Genomic DNA, 17,115 nt, shown 5'->3' with positions numbered 1-17,115 from the left:
ATAGAGCAGGACCCAGATGAGAGTTACACCTTGATGTTGGTACTGGGCACAAGTAAATTTAGCCTCCTTTATTTGCTACGTAACTCATATTACAATATTCATCATCTAAATTCTTGCATTTTCTCCTTCCTTTTACTGGAGTACAACTGCTATTTTGGATATTGTATGTCATGTTCAGTATGCACCAGTTCAGACTATGAGATTAGGAAGTGTCAACAATTTTTCTTACACCTGGTAATCTGACACAAGTATGCGATAAACATGTGCCTGGCCACTATCAGACACTAGACTGTTTCCAGCATGCTCGATACACTCGCATTAAGTAAATCTAGTAGCAATGTGACTGGGAGTATGTATATCACATACTTGCGGTCTCATTACTATGCACTGACATTGGAGAAGCTTCACAGTGTGCAGTGCAGTGGGTAGTGCAATCACATAGAGTGACTGCAGACTTGCAGATTTCGATCGGACAATCCCTTTTAATGTTTACTATTCACTGAAATAAACACACACATGCACTGCTGTCTTACAATGTGTGAAAGTCACGTGTAAAGATGAGCGATGTTCGATATCAACCGTTCGCCAATTTCAAATTCGAGTGATTTTGGGCGGTGTTCGAGTCGTTCGACAAACTCGAACAATTTGCTTCAAGTTCGGCTGTTCGAGTTACCGTTCAATAATGGTTCGATCACCAAAAGCGTAGCTAGTTACTAGCTGGCTTTTCACTGTAATACTGTTAGTCACTGTTAATAATGATATTATCAAAATTCAGCATATAGTGTGCGGGGGAGAACAGGGTTTAGATCAGTGCTGCTGAGTGCTGAAAGAATGGCGATCACCAATTTTTATTTTTCCTAACCGCACGTTCAGTGGGGCGGGCCAGACTGTCAGCCAATCACAGACACACACACAGCAAAGTGGATTTTTGACAGACAAGCAAGGGCATGTGTAATAGGCTGTGCATGTCCGGCCATTTTCCCCTTCACCGCCATTATCTCTATGCTGCGGGTGTGTGACAGTCACCGCTCTTGCTACTGCTGCTGATGTGTGCGCTATAGACTTATAAAGTGCAATCTACACATCGGTTTAAGGATTAGGAACTAATTCCCTTTTCAGGGCTACATTACAGCATTTCATAACCATTTTTGCTAGGGAGGTCTGTGCCAGTGTGGCGCCCCTGAGGCTTCCGCCGCCACAGGTCATTGCACCCCATCAGCGGTGTGATGCCCCATTCTGGGAGAGGAAGAGAGTGAACTCCGGTCCCCTGGTAAATCCACACTACACCCATTGCTAGGGACACACAGGACCAGGGAAAGTGGCAGGCAACCCTCCCATGCTGCATGCTGAGAGGGGCTGTAAGACCCATCCCTGCTCCCATAGGGTGGTAGCTTAGCAACTGGGGAGGTGGGAGGAGACCAGAGAGCAGATAGAGAAAGGAAGGTCAAGTTAGTTTCAGTTTACCTCAGGGAGTGAGAGAAGCAGCATGTAGTTGGAGGAGAAGAACGAGAGAAAGGAGGGAGGAGGAGGCCTGCTGAGGCAGGCAAGGAGGAGAAGGAAGAGAAGGAAAGAAAGGGTCGCAGGGCCGCGGGTAGTCCTGTAGGTACCACGAGCTGTCCTTGTTGGGTACCGAAGCCGAGGGCCCAGAGGCGCTACGAGTAGCTGCAGGCTGCGGTGGCCTGGTCCACAGTGACATCGGTGGAGTGATTAGCTGCGACAGGGGGACGGTCCCTAGACACTGAAGGAGTGAAAAGACAGTCTCCAGACAGTAAAAACCGAGGCCCAGGGAATTGCAAGCTCCCAGGGCCAGAACCCAGAGCAGACCTTCAGAAAAGGGGTAATCAGCTGACAGGTGACCCCCCAGCCTGGAGACTGTAATGGAGGCCAAGCCAAGTCCATCTACCTAAGGCAAGGCTAGTGAAGACAGCAGAAAAAGAGACACTAAAGAGAGGGAACCGGATTTCACACTCTGAATCAACCAGAAGACGGAGGTCCCTGACAGCGGTCCCAGCAGTCCAAGGGTTCTGCCTGCCCTGACAAGAACTGTGAGTAAAAGAACTTGAACTGCACCTCTGAAGTTGCCTCAGTTATTTCATCTGCATAGACACTTACAAGCACCAACTGTGCCCCGGGCATTGCTCCACCTGTGGGGAGCAGTACTACCATTGCTGCTATAACATCATCCCGGAGGCCTCACACAGCAGCGGCGGCTTATTAGCCGCATACCACAGGTGGCGTCACGAACACAAACTTTAACTTAAGCCACATATTCCACTGACACCCACCAGGGCCACGGAGCCGGGCCCAGCCACCACTGACTACCACCGGACTAGTCCGGCCCGGCACCGGGTGTCCCATAGCCCTGGGGTGGGCGAGTCACTTTGGCGTCACGAACAGGATTTCGTGCCCGGTCTAACCGGGTACTGTGCGCCTGAAGAACCGTGTGACAGACTGTGTACTTTATTGAGAAACCGCCGCCATTAGCGCTGCTGAGAGCGGGAAGAAGGGGGGCGTGCAAGAAGAAAGGGCGCGAAGAGAAGCCCCGCCCCCTTGTCCAAGAAAAGCGCGCGAAGCGGTGCCCGCCATAGAAAGCGGAAGAAAAAGAAATGGCGACTAGATAAGCTGGCAGGCTGGCAGAGAGAGTCTAAATGCCAGACCAGCAGATAAAGAAAATGTACCTTATCGCAGCGAAGGTGATGCAGCAGATCCGGCAAGCGACGCGCGGAGCAGCGACCGCCAGAACACCGGAGATGCTACTGAGGGGTGAGTCATTTAATGCCCCTGCCGGCGCGGGTGCCCCAACCCCCGCTGCCATGCCCGCGGTCCCTGGAGGGACGCCCGGCGCGGCGACGCCGATCCGGGCCGCAGCCACGCCAGGTGCGGCCCGCCAAGATTTTGCCGCCGGAGCGGCGCCCATCCACACCGCAGCAGCGACTCCAATACAGGCCGCCGCCATGCCAGGCGCGGACCGCCAAGACCAGCAGACGCAGACTGTGCTGACCGCTGTCTACCTGCTGCCAGGTGGGGAGCCGGAGAAGAATCCCTACAAGTAAAGATGAAGAGATGCTGAACTGTAGATAGCCCCTGTCTGCCCCTCATTCTTTTCGAAGACGACACCCTTTCCTGCTGTGTTTTGCCCCTTATTCTTTTTGAAGACGTCACCCCCCATGTTATGTGCTACCGGGCCACTGAACTGGAATGTGGGCCCCGGTGGAAGTGTATGTGGCATGTCATACCAGGCCACTGGACTTAGTGGCTGGTATGTTGTTTATGTGTCCTATGTAACCAGGCCATTGGACTTAATGGCTGGTTGATTATGTCATTTTGTTTGATTGAAAGAAACGAACTGCCGGGCTACTGGACTTGTTGTAGCCAAAAATGTAATTAGTTGCACCCGTTGTGCCCCCTACCAGAATTATGGGGGATTTGCCTGAACCGTGCAATGGACTGGAAGTGCACACTTAGAGTTTTCTTTATAAGAAGTTTGCAACGTTTATGATATGTGCCTCCCATAAAGGGAAGAAATGTTTTACTGTTTTATGTTATTGCATACAAAAATGTTTTTGCAGTTTCTCCACATGTTTTTGTTGTTTTTCAGCCCGAGGACGTGCTGGGATTTGCTGTGGGGGAGTGTGGCGCCCCTGAGGCTTCCGCCGCCACAGGTCATTGCACCCCATCAGCGGTGTGATGCCCCATTCTGGGAGAGGAAGAGAGTGAACTCCGGTCCCCTGGTAAATCCACACTACACCCATTGCTAGGGACACACAGGACCAGGGAAAGTGGCAGGCAACCCTCCCATGCTGCATGCTGAGAGGGGCTGTAAGACCCATCCCTGCTCCCATAGGGTGGTAGCTTAGCAACTGGGGAGGTGGGAGGAGACCAGAGAGCAGATAGAGAAAGGAAGGTCAAGTTAGTTTCAGTTTACCTCAGGGAGTGAGAGAAGCAGCATGTAGTTGGAGGAGAAGAACGAGAGAAAGGAGGGAGGAGGAGGCCTGCTGAGGCAGGCAAGGAGGAGAAGGAAGAGAAGGAAAGAAAGGGTCGCAGGGCCGCGGGTAGTCCTGTAGGTACCACGAGCTGTCCTTGTTGGGTACCGAAGCCGAGGGCCCAGAGGCGCTACGAGTAGCTGCAGGCTGCGGTGGCCTGGTCCACAGTGACATCGGTGGAGTGATTAGCTGCGACAGGGGGACGGTCCCTAGACACTGAAGGAGTGAAAAGACAGTCTCCAGACAGTAAAAACCGAGGCCCAGGGAATTGCAAGCTCCCAGGGCCAGAACCCAGAGCAGACCTTCAGAAAAGGGGTAATCAGCCGACAGGTGACCCCCCAGCCTGGAGACTGTAATGGAGGCCAAGCCAAGTCCATCTACCTAAGGCAAGGCTAGTGAAGACAGCAGAAAAAGAGACACTAAAGAGAGGGAACCGGATTTCACACTCTGAATCAACCAGAAGACGGAGGTCCCTGACAGCGGTCCCAGCAGTCCAAGGGTTCTGCCTGCCCTGACAAGAACTGTGAGTAAAAGAACTTGAACTGCACCTCTGAAGTTGCCTCAGTTATTTCATCTGCATAGACACTTACAAGCACCAACTGTGCCCCGGGCATTGCTCCACCTGTGGGGAGCAGTACTACCATTGCTGCTATAACATCATCCCGGAGGCCTCACACAGCAGCGGCGGCTTATTAGCCGCATACCACAGGTGGCGTCACGAACACAAACTTTAACTTAAGCCACATATTCCACTGACACCCACCAGGGCCACGGAGCCGGGCCCAGCCACCACTGACTACCACCGGACTAGTCCGGCCCGGCACCGGGTGTCCCATAGCCCTGGGGTGGGCGAGTCACCAGCGCTGTGCAAAGTTTTATCACAGCGTCTGTCTAACTCAGCTCAGGCAAATCCTTGGAGCATAGTTTCATTGTCAGGGATAGTAAATGAGGGTTCCTCTTCTGACAAGCAACTTACACCACCTCTGAATTGTACCCCACCTGTTCATTTTTGCTACGCAATTTTAATTGCAAAAAGTGCTGCCTGTTTTAGGGGCATAGTGTCATTGTCTGGGACAGTACGTGAGGGTTCCTCTTCTGACAAGCAAGCTACACCACCTCTGCATTGTACCCCACCTGTTCATTTTTGCTAAGCAATTTTAATTGCAAAAAGTGCTGCCAGTTTTAGGGGCATAGTTTCATTGTCTGGGACAGTACGTGAGAATTCCTCTGCTGACCAGCAAGCTACACCACTACTGCATTTTACCCCACCTGTTCATTTTTGCTACGCAATTTTAATTGCAAAAAGTGCTGCCAGTTTTAGGGGCATAGTTCATTGTCTGGGATAGTAAGTGAGGGTTCCTCTGCTGACAAGCAAGCTACACCACCTCTGCATTGAACCCCACCTGTTCATTTTCGCTACGCAATTTTAATTGCAAAAAGAGCTGCCAGTTTTAGGGCATAGTTACATTGTCTGGGATAGCACGTGAGGGTTCCTCTGCCGACAAGCAAGCTACACCACATCTGCATTGTGCATAACCTACCCATTTTTGCTACGCAATTTTAATTGTAAAAAGTGCTGCCAGGTTTAGGGGCATAGTTTCATTGTCTGGGATAGTACGTGAGGGTTCCTCTGCTGACAAGCAAGCTACATCACCTCTGCATTGTACCCCACTTGTTCATTTTCGCTACGCAATTTTAATTGCAAAAAGTGCTGCCAGTTTTAAAGGCATAGTTTCATTGTCTGGGATAGTACGTGAAGGTTCCTCTGCTGACAAGCAAGCTACACCACCTCTGCATTGTACCCCACCTCTCCATTTTTGCTACGCAATTTTAATTGAAAAAAGTGCTGTCAGTTTTAGGGACATAGTTTCATTGTCTGGGATAGTACGTGAGGGTTCCTCTGCTGACAAGCAAGCTACACTACCTCTGCATTGTACCCCACCTGTCCATTTTTGCTACGCAATTTTAAATGCAAAAAGTGCTGCCAGTTTTAGAGCATAGTTTTAATTATCTGGGATAGCACGTGAGGGTTCCTCTGCCGACAAGCAAGCTACACCACCTCTGCATTGTACGTAACCTGCCCATTTTTGCTACGCAATTTTAATTGCAAAAAGTGCTGCCAGTTTTATGGGCATAGTTTCATTGTCTGGGAGAGTAGGTGAGGATTCCTCTGCTGACAAGCAAGCTACACCAGCTCTGCATTATACGCCACCTCTCCATTTTTGCTACATAATTTTAATTGCAAAAAGTGCTGCCAGTTTTAGGGGCATAGTTTCACTGTCTGAGATAGTATGTGAGGGTTCCTCTGCTGACAAGCAAGCTACAACACCTCTGCATTGTACACCACCTGTCCATTTTTGCTACCCAATTTTAATTTCAAAAAGTGCTTCCACTTTTATGGGCAAAGTTTCATTGTCTGGGATAGTACGTGAGGGTTCCTCTGCTGACAAGCAAGCTACACCACCTCTGCATTGTCCCCTACTTCTTCATTTTTGCTACGCAATTTTAAATGCAAAAAGTGCTGCCAGTTTTAGAGCATAGTTTTCATTATCTGGGATAGCACGTGAGGGTTCCTCTGCCGACAAGCAAGCTACACCACCTCTGCATTGTACATAACCTGCCCATTTTTGCTACGCAATTTTAATTGCAAAAAGTGCTGCCAGTTTTATGGGCATAGTTTCATTGTCTGGGAGAGTAGGTGAGGATTCCTCTGCTGACAAGCAAGCTACACCAGCTCTGCATTATACGCCACCTCTCCATTTTTGCTACATAATTTTAATTGCAAAAAGTGCTGCCAGTTTTAGGGGCATAGTTTCATTGTCTGGGATAGTATGTGAGGATTCCTCTGCTGACAAGCAAGCTACACCAGCTCTGCATTATACCCCACCTCTCCATTTTTGCTACGTAATTTTAATTGCAAAAAGTGCTGCCAGTTTTAGGGGCATAGTTTCACTGTCTGAGATAGTATGTGAGGGTTCCTCTGCTGACAAGCAAGCTACACCACTACTGCATTTTACCCCACCTGTTCATTTTTGCTACGCAATTTTAATTGCAAGAAGTGCTGCCAGTTTTAGGGGCATAGTTCATTGTCTGGGATAGTAAGTGAGGGTTCCTCTGCTGACAAGCAAGCTACACCACCTCTGCATTGAACCCCACCTGTTCATTTTCGCTACGCAATTTTAATTGCAAAAAGAGCTGCCAGTTTTAGGGCATAGTTACATTGTCTGGGATAGCACGTGAGGGTTCCTCTGCCGACAAGCAAGCTACACCACATCTGCATTGTGCATAACCTACCCATTTTTGCTACGCAATTTTAATTGCAAAAAGTTCTGCCAGTTTTAGGGGCATAGTTCATTGTCTGGGATAGTAAGTGAGGGTTCCTCTGCTGACAAGCAAGCTACATCACTTCTCCATTGAACCCCACCTCTCCATTTTTAATACGCAATTTTAATTGTAAAAAGTGCTGCCAGGTTTAGGGGCATAGTTTCATTGTCTGGGATAGTACGTGAAGGTTCCTCTGCTGACAAGCAAGCTACACCACCTCTGCATTGTACCCCACCTCTCCATTTTTGCTACGCAATTTTAATTGAAAAAAGTGCTGTCAGTTTTAGGGACATAGTTTCATTGTCTGGGATAGTACGTGAGGGTTCCTCTGCTGACAAGCAAGCTACACTACCTCTGCATTGTACCCCACCTGTCCATTTTTGCTACGCAATTTCAATTGCAAAAAGTGCTTCCAGTTTTAAGGGCATAGTTTCATTGTCTGGGATAGTACGTGAGGGTTCCTCTGCTGACAAGTAAGCTACACCACCTCTGCATTGTACTCCACCTTTCCATTTTTGCTTCTCAATTTTAATTGCAAAAAGTGCTGTCAGTTTTAGGGGCATAGTTTCATTGTCTGGGATAGTACGTGAGGGTTCCTCTGCTGACAAGCAAGCTACACTACCTCTGCATTGTACCCCACCTGTCCATTTTTGCTACGCAATTTTAAATGCAAAAAGTGCTGCCAGTTTTAGAGCATAGTTTTAATTATCTGGGATAGCACGTGAGGGTTCCTCTGCCGACAAGCAAGCTACACCACCTCTGCATTGTACGTAACCTGCCCATTTTTGCTACGCAATTTTAATTGCAAAAAGTGCTGCCAGTTTTATGGGCATAGTTTCATTGTCTGGGAGAGTAGGTGAGGATTCCTCTGCTGACAAGCAAGCTACACCAGCTCTACATTATACCCCACCTCTCCATTTTTGCTACATAATTTTAATTGCAAAAAGTGCTGCCAGTTTTAGGGGCATAGTTTCATTGTCTGGGATAGTACGTGAGGATTCCTCTGCTGACAAGCAAGCTACACCAGCTCTGCATTATACCCCACCTCTCCATTTTTGCTACGTAATTTTAATTGCAAAAAGTGCTGCCAGTTTTAGGGGCATAGTTTCACTGTCTGAGATAGTATGTGAGGGTTCCTCTGCTGACAAGCAAGCTACAACACCTCTGCATTGTACACCACCTGTCCATTTTTGCTACCCAATTTTAATTTCAAAAAGTGCTTCCACTTTTATGGGCAAAGTTTCATTGTCTGGGATAGTACGTGAGGGTTCCTCTGCTGACAAGCAAGCTACACCACCTCTGCATTGTACCCTACTTCTTCATTTTTGCTACGCAATTTTAAATGCAAAAAGTGCTGCCAGTTTTAGAGCATAGTTTTCATTATCTGGGATAGCACGTGAGGGTTCCTCTGCCGAAAAGCAAGCTACACCACCTCTGCATTGTACATAACCTGCCCATTTTTGCTACGCAATTTTAATTGCAAAAAGTGCTGCCAGTTTTATGGGCATAGTTTCATTGTCTGGGAGAGTAGGTGAGGATTCCTCTGCTGACAAGCAAGCTACACCAGCTCTGCATTATACCCCACCTCTCCATTTTTGCTACATAATTTTAATTGCAAAAAGTGCTGCCAGTTTTAGGGGCATAGTTTCATTGTCTGGGATAGTACGTGAGGATTCCTCTGCTGACAAGCAAGCTACACCAGCTCTGCATTATACCCCACCTCTCCATTTTTGCTACGTAATTTTAATTGCAAAAAGTGCTGCCAGTTTTAGGGGCATAGTTTCACTGTCTGAGATAGTATGTGAGGGTTCCTCTGCTGACAAGCAAGCTACAACACCTCTGCATTGTACACCACCTGTCCATTTTTGCTACCCAATTTTAATTTCAAAAAGTGCTTCCACTTTTATGGGCATAGTTTCATTGTCTGGGATAGTACGTGAGGGTTCCTCTGCTGACAAGCAAGCTACACCACCTCTGCATTGTACCCTACTTCTTCATTTTTGCTACGCAATTTTAAATGCAAAAAGTGCTGCCAGTTTTAGAGCATAGTTTTCATTATCTGAGATAGCACGTGAGGGTTCCTCTGCCGACAAGCAAGCTACACCACCTCTGCATTGTACATAACCTGCCCATTTTTGCTACGCAATTTTATTTGCAAAAATTGCTGCCAGTTTTATGGGCATAGTTTCATTGTCTGGGAGAGTAGGTGAGGATTCCTCTGCTGACAAGCAAGCTACACCAGCTCTGCATTATACCCCACCTCTCCATTTTTGCTACGTAATTTTAATTGCAAAAAGTGCTGCCAGTTTTAGGGGCATAGTTTCACTGTCTGGGATAGTACGTGAGGGTTCCTCTGCTGACAAGCAAGCTACAACACCTCTGCATTGTACACCACCTGTCCATTTTTGCTACCCAATTTTAATTTCAAAAAGTGCTTCCACTTTTATGGGCATAGTTTCATTGTCTGGGATAGTACGTGAGGGTTCCTCTGCTGACAAGCAAGCTACACCACCTCTGCATTGTACCCTACTTCTTCATTTTTGCTACGCAATTTTAATTGCAAGACGTGCTGACAGTTTTAGGGGCATAGTTTCATTGTCTGGGATAGTACGTGAGGGTTCCTCTGTTGACTAGCAAGCTACACTCCCTCTGCATTGTACCCCACCTGTCCATTTTTGCCACGCAATTTTAATTGTAAAAATTGCTGCCAGTTTGAGGGGCATAGTTTCATTGTCTGTGATAGTCAGTGTTGGTTCTTCAGCTGTCAATAAAGCTTGCCCACCTCTGCATTGTACACCACCTCTCCATTTTTGCTACACAATTTTAATTGCAAAAAGTGCTGCCAGTGACTCGCCCACCCCAGGGCTATGGGACACCTGGTGCCGGGCCGGAGTAGTCCGGGGGTCGTCAGTGGTTGCGGGGCCCGACTCCGTGACCCTGGCGGGAGTCAATTAATATGGCTTCAGTGGGGGTGATTAAAGTTTATAATATTCGTGACGCCACCTGTGGTTTGCGGCTATTAAGCCGCCACTGCTGTATGGGGCCTCCGGGGCTGGTGGAATGGCAACTTGGATGGTGTTACAGCTCCCCACAGGTGGAGCGGTGCCCTGAGGCAACAGTTGGTGCTTGTAAGTGTCTATGCAGTGATGGAAGTGTATGCAGGCAAAATAACTGAGGCAACTCCAGAGGGTGCAATTTCAAGGTGTTTACTCACAGTTCCTGGTAGGTGCACACTGGTGCCTCTGGACTGCTGAAACCCACTGTCAGGGACCTCCGCCGATCCTGGGTAGATTTGGGGGCAAAAGCCGGTGCACCCCTCTAACGTGTCTTTTTTCTCGGTCGTCTTCTAAGCCTCGCCTTTTATGGATGGGCCTGGCTTGGCCTCCACTACAGCCTCCAGGCCGGGGGCTCTCCTAGTGGGTGTTCTACCCCCTTTCCAGAGGTTCTGCTGTGGGCTGTAGCCCTGGGCGCTTGCAGCCACCCCGGACCTCGGTTTTTGCCTTTGGAACTGATTTCGCGTCCTCCAGCTTCTAGGGACCATCCCCTGTGTGCGGCCTGATCCCTTCACCTGTTGACTTCGTGGAACAGGCCACAGGCTTGAAAGCTGTGTGTTGCCCTGGAATCCTTTCTGTTCTAATTGGTGTCACCTGGACCTACTGGGTCCCAGGGTCTTCACCAGGAAGCGTCACTTTCTTCTCCTTGCTCCTGACTGACTAGAGCTCTTTCCTACTGTCTTTCCTCTCTCAGGCTACCTCCTCTCTCTCTGCCTGCAACTCCCTCCTTTCCTTCTCCTCTGCCTCCCGCAGACTGCCTAAACTCTGACCTTCCTTACTACTCTGCTCTCGGGTGGTTCCTCCCACCTTCCCCATTGCTAAGCTCACACCCTATGGGAGCAGGGATGGGTCTTACGGCCCCTCCCAGCATGCAGCATGGGAGGGTTGCTGCCACTGTCCCTTATCCCTGTGTGTACCTAACAATGGTGTGTTGCAAATTTCAATGTGGACCGGCGTTCACCCCTTTCCTTACCCAGGATGGGACATCACACCGCTGGATGGGGTGCAATGTTCCTGTGGCGACGGAAGATTCAGGGGCGCCACACTAGTTTTAGGGGCATAGTTTCATAGTCTGGGATAGTACGCGAGTGTTCCTCTGCTGACAAGCAAGCTACACAACCTCTGCATTGTACACCACCTCTCAATTTTTGCTACGCAATTTTAATTTCAAAAAGTGCTGCCAGTTTTAGGGGCATAGCTCCATTGTCTGTGATAGTCAGTGTTGGTTCTTCAGCTGTCAATAAAGCTTGCCCACCTCTGCATTGTACACCACCTCTCCTTTTTTGCAACGCAATTTTAATAGCAAAAAGTGCTGCCAGTTTTGGGGCATAGTTTCATAGTTTGGGATAGTACGTGAGAGTTCCTCTGCTAACAAGCAAGTTTCACCATCTCTGCATTGTACCCCACCTCTCAATTTTTGCTACGCAATTTTAATTGCAAAAAGTGCTGCCAGTTTAAGGGGCATAGTTTCATTGTCTGGGATAATACTTGAGGGTTCCTCTGCTGAGAAGCAAGCTACACCATTTCTGCATTGTACCCCAGCTTTCCATTTTTGCTACGCAATTTTAATTGCAAAAAGTGCTTCTAGTTTTCGGGGCATAGTTTCATTGTCTGGGATAGTACGTGATGGTTCCTCTGTTGACTAGCAAGTTACACCACCTCTGCATTGTACATCACCTGTCCATTTTTGCTACGTAATTTTATTGCAAAAATTGCTGCCAGTTTTAGGGGCATAGTTTCATAGTCTAAGATAGTACGTGAGGGTTCCTCTGCTGAAAAGCAAGCTATACCACCTCTGCATTGTACCCCACCTGTCCATTTTTGCTAAGCAATTTTAATAGCAAAAATTGCTGCCAATTTTACTGGCATAGTTTCATTGTTTGTTATAGTATGTGAGAGTTCCTCTGCTAACAAGCAAGCTACACCACCTCTGCATTGTATCCCATGTCTCCATTTTTGCTACGCAATTTTAATTTCAAAAATGCTTCCAGTTTTAGGGGCATAGTTTCCTTGTCTGGGATAGTACGTGAGGGTTCCTCTGTTGACAAGCAAGCTACACCACCTCTGCATTGTACATCACCTGTCCATTTTTGCTATGTAATTTTAATTGGAAAAAGTGCTGCCACTTTTAGGGGCATAGTTTCATTGTCTGGGATAATACGTGAGGGTTCCTCTGCTGACAAGCAATCTGCACCACATCTGCATTGTACCCCACCTGTCCATTTTTTCTACATAATTTTAATTGCAAATATTGCTGCCAGTTTTAGGGGCATAGATCCATTGTCTGTGATAGTCAATGTTGGTTTTTCAGCTGTCAATAAAGCTTGCTCACCTCTGCATTGTACACCACCTCTCCATTTTTGCTACGCAATTTTAATTTCAAAAAGTGCTGCCAGTTTTAGGGGCATAGTTTCATTGTCTGTGATAGTACGTGAGGGTTCCTCTGCTAACAAGCAAGCTACACCAACTCTGCATTATACATCACCTGTCCATTTTTGCTATGAAATTTTATTTGCAAAAAGTACTGCCAGTTTTAGGGGCATAGTTTTATTGTCTGGGATAGTACGTGAGGGTTCCTCTGCTGACAAGAAAGCTATACCACCTCTGCATTGTACACCACCTGTCCATTTTTGCTGCGTAATTTTATTGCAAAAAGTGCTGTCAGTTTTAGGGGCATAGATTCATTGTCTGGGATAATATGTGAGGGTTCCTCTGCTGAGAAGCAAGCTATACCACCTCTGCATTGTACCCCAGCTTTCCATTTTTGCTACGCAGTTTTAATAGCAAAAAGTGAAAGTGCTGCCAGTTTTAGGGGCATAGTTTCATTTTCTGGAATAGTACGTGAGGGTTCCTCTGCTGACAAGCAAGCTACACCACTTCTGCATTGTACCCCACCTCTCAATTTTTGCTACGCAATTTTAATTGCAAAAAGTGCTGCCAGTTTTAGGGGCATAGTTTCATTGTCTGGGATAATATGTGAGGGTTCCTCGGCTGAGAAGCAAGCTACACCACCTCTGCATTGTACCCCAGCTTTCCATTTTTGCTACGCAATTTTAATTGCAAAAAGTGCTGCTAGTTTTCGGGGCATAGTTTCATTGTCTGGGATTGTACGTGAGGGTTGCTCTGTTGACAAGAAAGCTACACCACCTCTGCATTTTACATCACCTGTCCATTTTTGCTACGTAATTTTATTGCAAAAAGTGCTGCCAGTTTTATGGGCATAGATTCATTGTCTGTGATAGTCAATGTTGGTTTTTCAGCTGTCAATAAAGCTTGCCCACCTCTGCATTGTACACCACCTCTCCATTTTTACTACGCAATTTTAATTGCAAAAAGTGCTGCCAGTTTTAGGGGCATAGTTTCATTGTCTGTGATCGTCAGTTTTGGTTCTTCAGCTGTCAATAAAGCTTGCCCACCTCTGCATTGTGTGGGGCATATCAGTAAGAATGAGCTGGATGCGCCCTGACTGCTGAGCCCGGTCCGAAGGGGTTAATACCTCTCCCCCCCATGCCCGAAACGTCCGCCCCCCCCTGTTTGTATCCAATCCTGTTGTTTTCCCCTCCTCCTGGTTCCCATATAAAATCCCCCCTATTTCCTGGTTCGGTCTCTCCTCATCTGTGAGACCTGGAAGCTGCTGTGCTGCTGGTACCCCAGACACAGCAGCGTCTGGTGAGAGATGGCCGACGCGCTTGCTGCAGCTATTAGGGACAGGATCGGGAGGGAAGGGGACGCATGGCTTACCTCCATCCTAGCTGAGATGCGTCCCCTGCCTCCTGAGGCTCGGGCAGTTAACTACGGCGGCAGGTGGTCCGCTCGGCGTACACGCCTGCCGGAGTGCCTGAGTCCTTCAGTGCTGATGTCACGGGGCATGGGCACTCGTGCGCGCGCCTCGCGACAAGCTCCGCCCACTTCCTCCCAGCTCCCGATCGCGGCTGCCGCACGCCAAGTCTTTCCCTCCGGTAACGTGGACCCGTGGTCGTCAGCAGTTAACCCCTGCCACCCTGAACCACCACTATACCACTGTCCACCTACTATGGGAGGACATCATGGCTGCAGCTCCTCATCCATAGAGGAGACTGCAGATGCTGAACCCACAGTGCCCCCTCCCCCTCCCACCCAGCCTATACAACCACCACAGACAGCACAAAATGTAGTTAACCAACCTGCTGTATGTGCTGGGGCAGTAATAAGCCCTTCAGCACATGTTAAGCCGCAGATGCTGATGTTGCCACACATAATGCAGGGATCTGCAGGTGTGCAGTCTGCTGCGCCTGCCCATCCCCCACCTGCCCTGTCACTAGTGCACACTTCACAAGCCCCCATGATTGCCACAGAACAAATGAATGCTGAAGCTTGGGACCGCGGTCGTAGCCGTCGCGGCCGCCGTGAGCGATCAGCAACACATTCATCTGCGTCATCTCACACCCCTGATCGTTACGAGCGCCCGGCTAGGTCGCATGGGTGACATAGCCATTCCCGCCGTTCCAGGTCCTCTCGGAGGAGCCGCCGCTCTCGCTTATCGAGGTGGCGCTCTCCTTCCACTTCAACGCATTCTTCGGACAACTCTGTTGTGCCTCACGGGCATCATCACCGACGTCACCACCAACCACAGAGGGAGTCGATTCCTCCCACAGTGCGTTCACAGCCCGTGGAAGTCGTCGATCCACCATTGGAGCCTTACGTCGCCCCTATTCCGGATGCTGGTGAGTACCAATACTCTGGGGCATGGGGGGATGGTGTGGGAATGTCAGCAGCCCTTAAAACGCTATTAGCGAATCTACAGCCTGCGCCGGGGGGGGGGGGAATACTAGTTAACCCCTCATTTAACTCCCAAAATTCAAAACAACCTGACCCACCCCCCCTCCCCCTCCTCGAGCGGATATTCACAGAGACGCTTTTTTTTGTGGCGTTACTCCTTTAGGAACCCACTTGAACGAGGAGACTGTCTAAAAAATATGGGCCAATGACTATATCGATATATGGTCTTTGATTTCCACTGATCAACATACAGTTGATAAAGAGCGGCGATCGGCGGATCGTCCTTTTGAAAGGAGGCCCAAGGTAGCTAGGTCCATTAACAACTGGCTGCAAGCATTTTGTGTTATGGGATGCGTCATGGGTCAGAAGCACCCCGAGCGCTGTTCTGAGATGTTTATTTATCTCGATACCATATACAATTTTTACAAGTCGCACGGGGTTCTGCCTGGTGGTGTTACGACGAAGATTTTCGTCGTCGTTTAGCCCTCCAACCCCAGTTAGGTTGTGGGGTCAAAGCCACGGACTCATGGCTGCGCAATGCTGGCCCAGAAGGCTTACCAACCCTTTCAATCAGCGGCCCCTAGCAACATCGCCGCCTCCAGCTCAGTGGCCGTTCGTAGACCCGGCACATGCTGGTCATTCAATGAAGGCCACTGTCGTTTCTTTGACCTCTGTAAATTCAAGCATGAGTGCTCTGCCTGCGGCGGAGCCCATGCAGCAGCCAAGTGTGTCCGTCCATCCTCAAAATTGCCTGCAAAACCATCCAGCATGCCGGATAATGACGCCAGTGAGCGTCCTCGCGATGGGGCCGTGGCTCGACCAGTACCCCAATAAAGAGGCGGCGGCTCAGCTGCGTTTTGGTTTTACCTTTGGTTTTTTCATTCCTTTTAATTTTTGCAGGGACCCCTCATTTGCACAGAACCTAAAATCGGCTTCTGAATTTCACCAGGTGTTACTACAGAAGTTAAAAAGTGAATTGTCGGAAGGCAGAATCCGAGGCCCATTTTCTTCCCCCCCTTTTTTCAACTTGAGGGTCTCCCCTTTGGGTGTTGTTCCCAAAAAGGAACTGGGCAAGTTTTGCCTGATTCAGCATCTGTCCTACCCCAAAGGCTCATCAGTAAATGACGGCATATCTGAGGCGGATGCCTCAGTAACTTATGTGTCTTTTGATAGAGCAGTTGCGCTAGTTCGCCAGGCTGGAAGGGGCGCGTTGATGGCAAAATCTGACATTGAGTCGGCTTTTCGCCTTCTCCCCGTTCACCCCGACTGTCATCATTTACTGGGATGGTTTGTCGATGGCTCTTATTATTACGACACGTGTTTGCCCATGGGCTGTTCGATTTCCTGCTATTATTTTGAACTTTTCAGTTCATTTTTGGAGTGGGTGGTGAGATGGGAGTCTGCCTCCCATTCCATCATTCATTACTTGGATGATTTTCTTTTCGTAGGACCATGTGATTCCTCAAACGGCCAAATTTTGCCGGATAATTTTTGTCGGCTCATGGCCAAATTCGGCGTTCCTTTGTCTCAGGAAAAAACGGTTGGTCCTGTTTCCACACTTTCTTTCTTGGGAATTGAAATTGATTCTGAAGCCATGATTTTTCGCTTCCCACCTGAGAAAGGTTCGACATTGCTCTCATTGCTCAGGGGTTTTTGTTCAGTCCGTAGCGTTACTTTACGCCAAATGCAATCTTTATTGGGCCCGTTGGTTTTTGCATGCCGTGTCATGCCGATGGGACGCATTTTTTCTCGGCGTCTGGCCCTCTCCACTAGGGGTGTTAGGCTTCCACACCATCGGATTCGGCTCTCGGCGCCACTGCGCGCTGATTTGATTGTTTGGACTGAGTTTATTTCTCAGTACAATGGTCATACGTGCTTTCAAGAGGATGAGATAACTAATGAAGAGCTATCTCTTTTTTCTGATGCCTCTGGGTCTCTTGGTTTTGGGGTGATCTTTGCTGACCAGTGGTGCGCTGAACGATGGCCAGATTCATGGC

This window comes from Anomaloglossus baeobatrachus, chromosome 3, assembly GCF_048569485.1.
Source record: "Anomaloglossus baeobatrachus isolate aAnoBae1 chromosome 3, aAnoBae1.hap1, whole genome shotgun sequence".
In the NCBI taxonomy this organism is placed as follows: domain Eukaryota; kingdom Metazoa; phylum Chordata; class Amphibia; order Anura; family Aromobatidae; genus Anomaloglossus; species Anomaloglossus baeobatrachus.
This window is presented reverse-complemented; position numbering follows the sequence as displayed.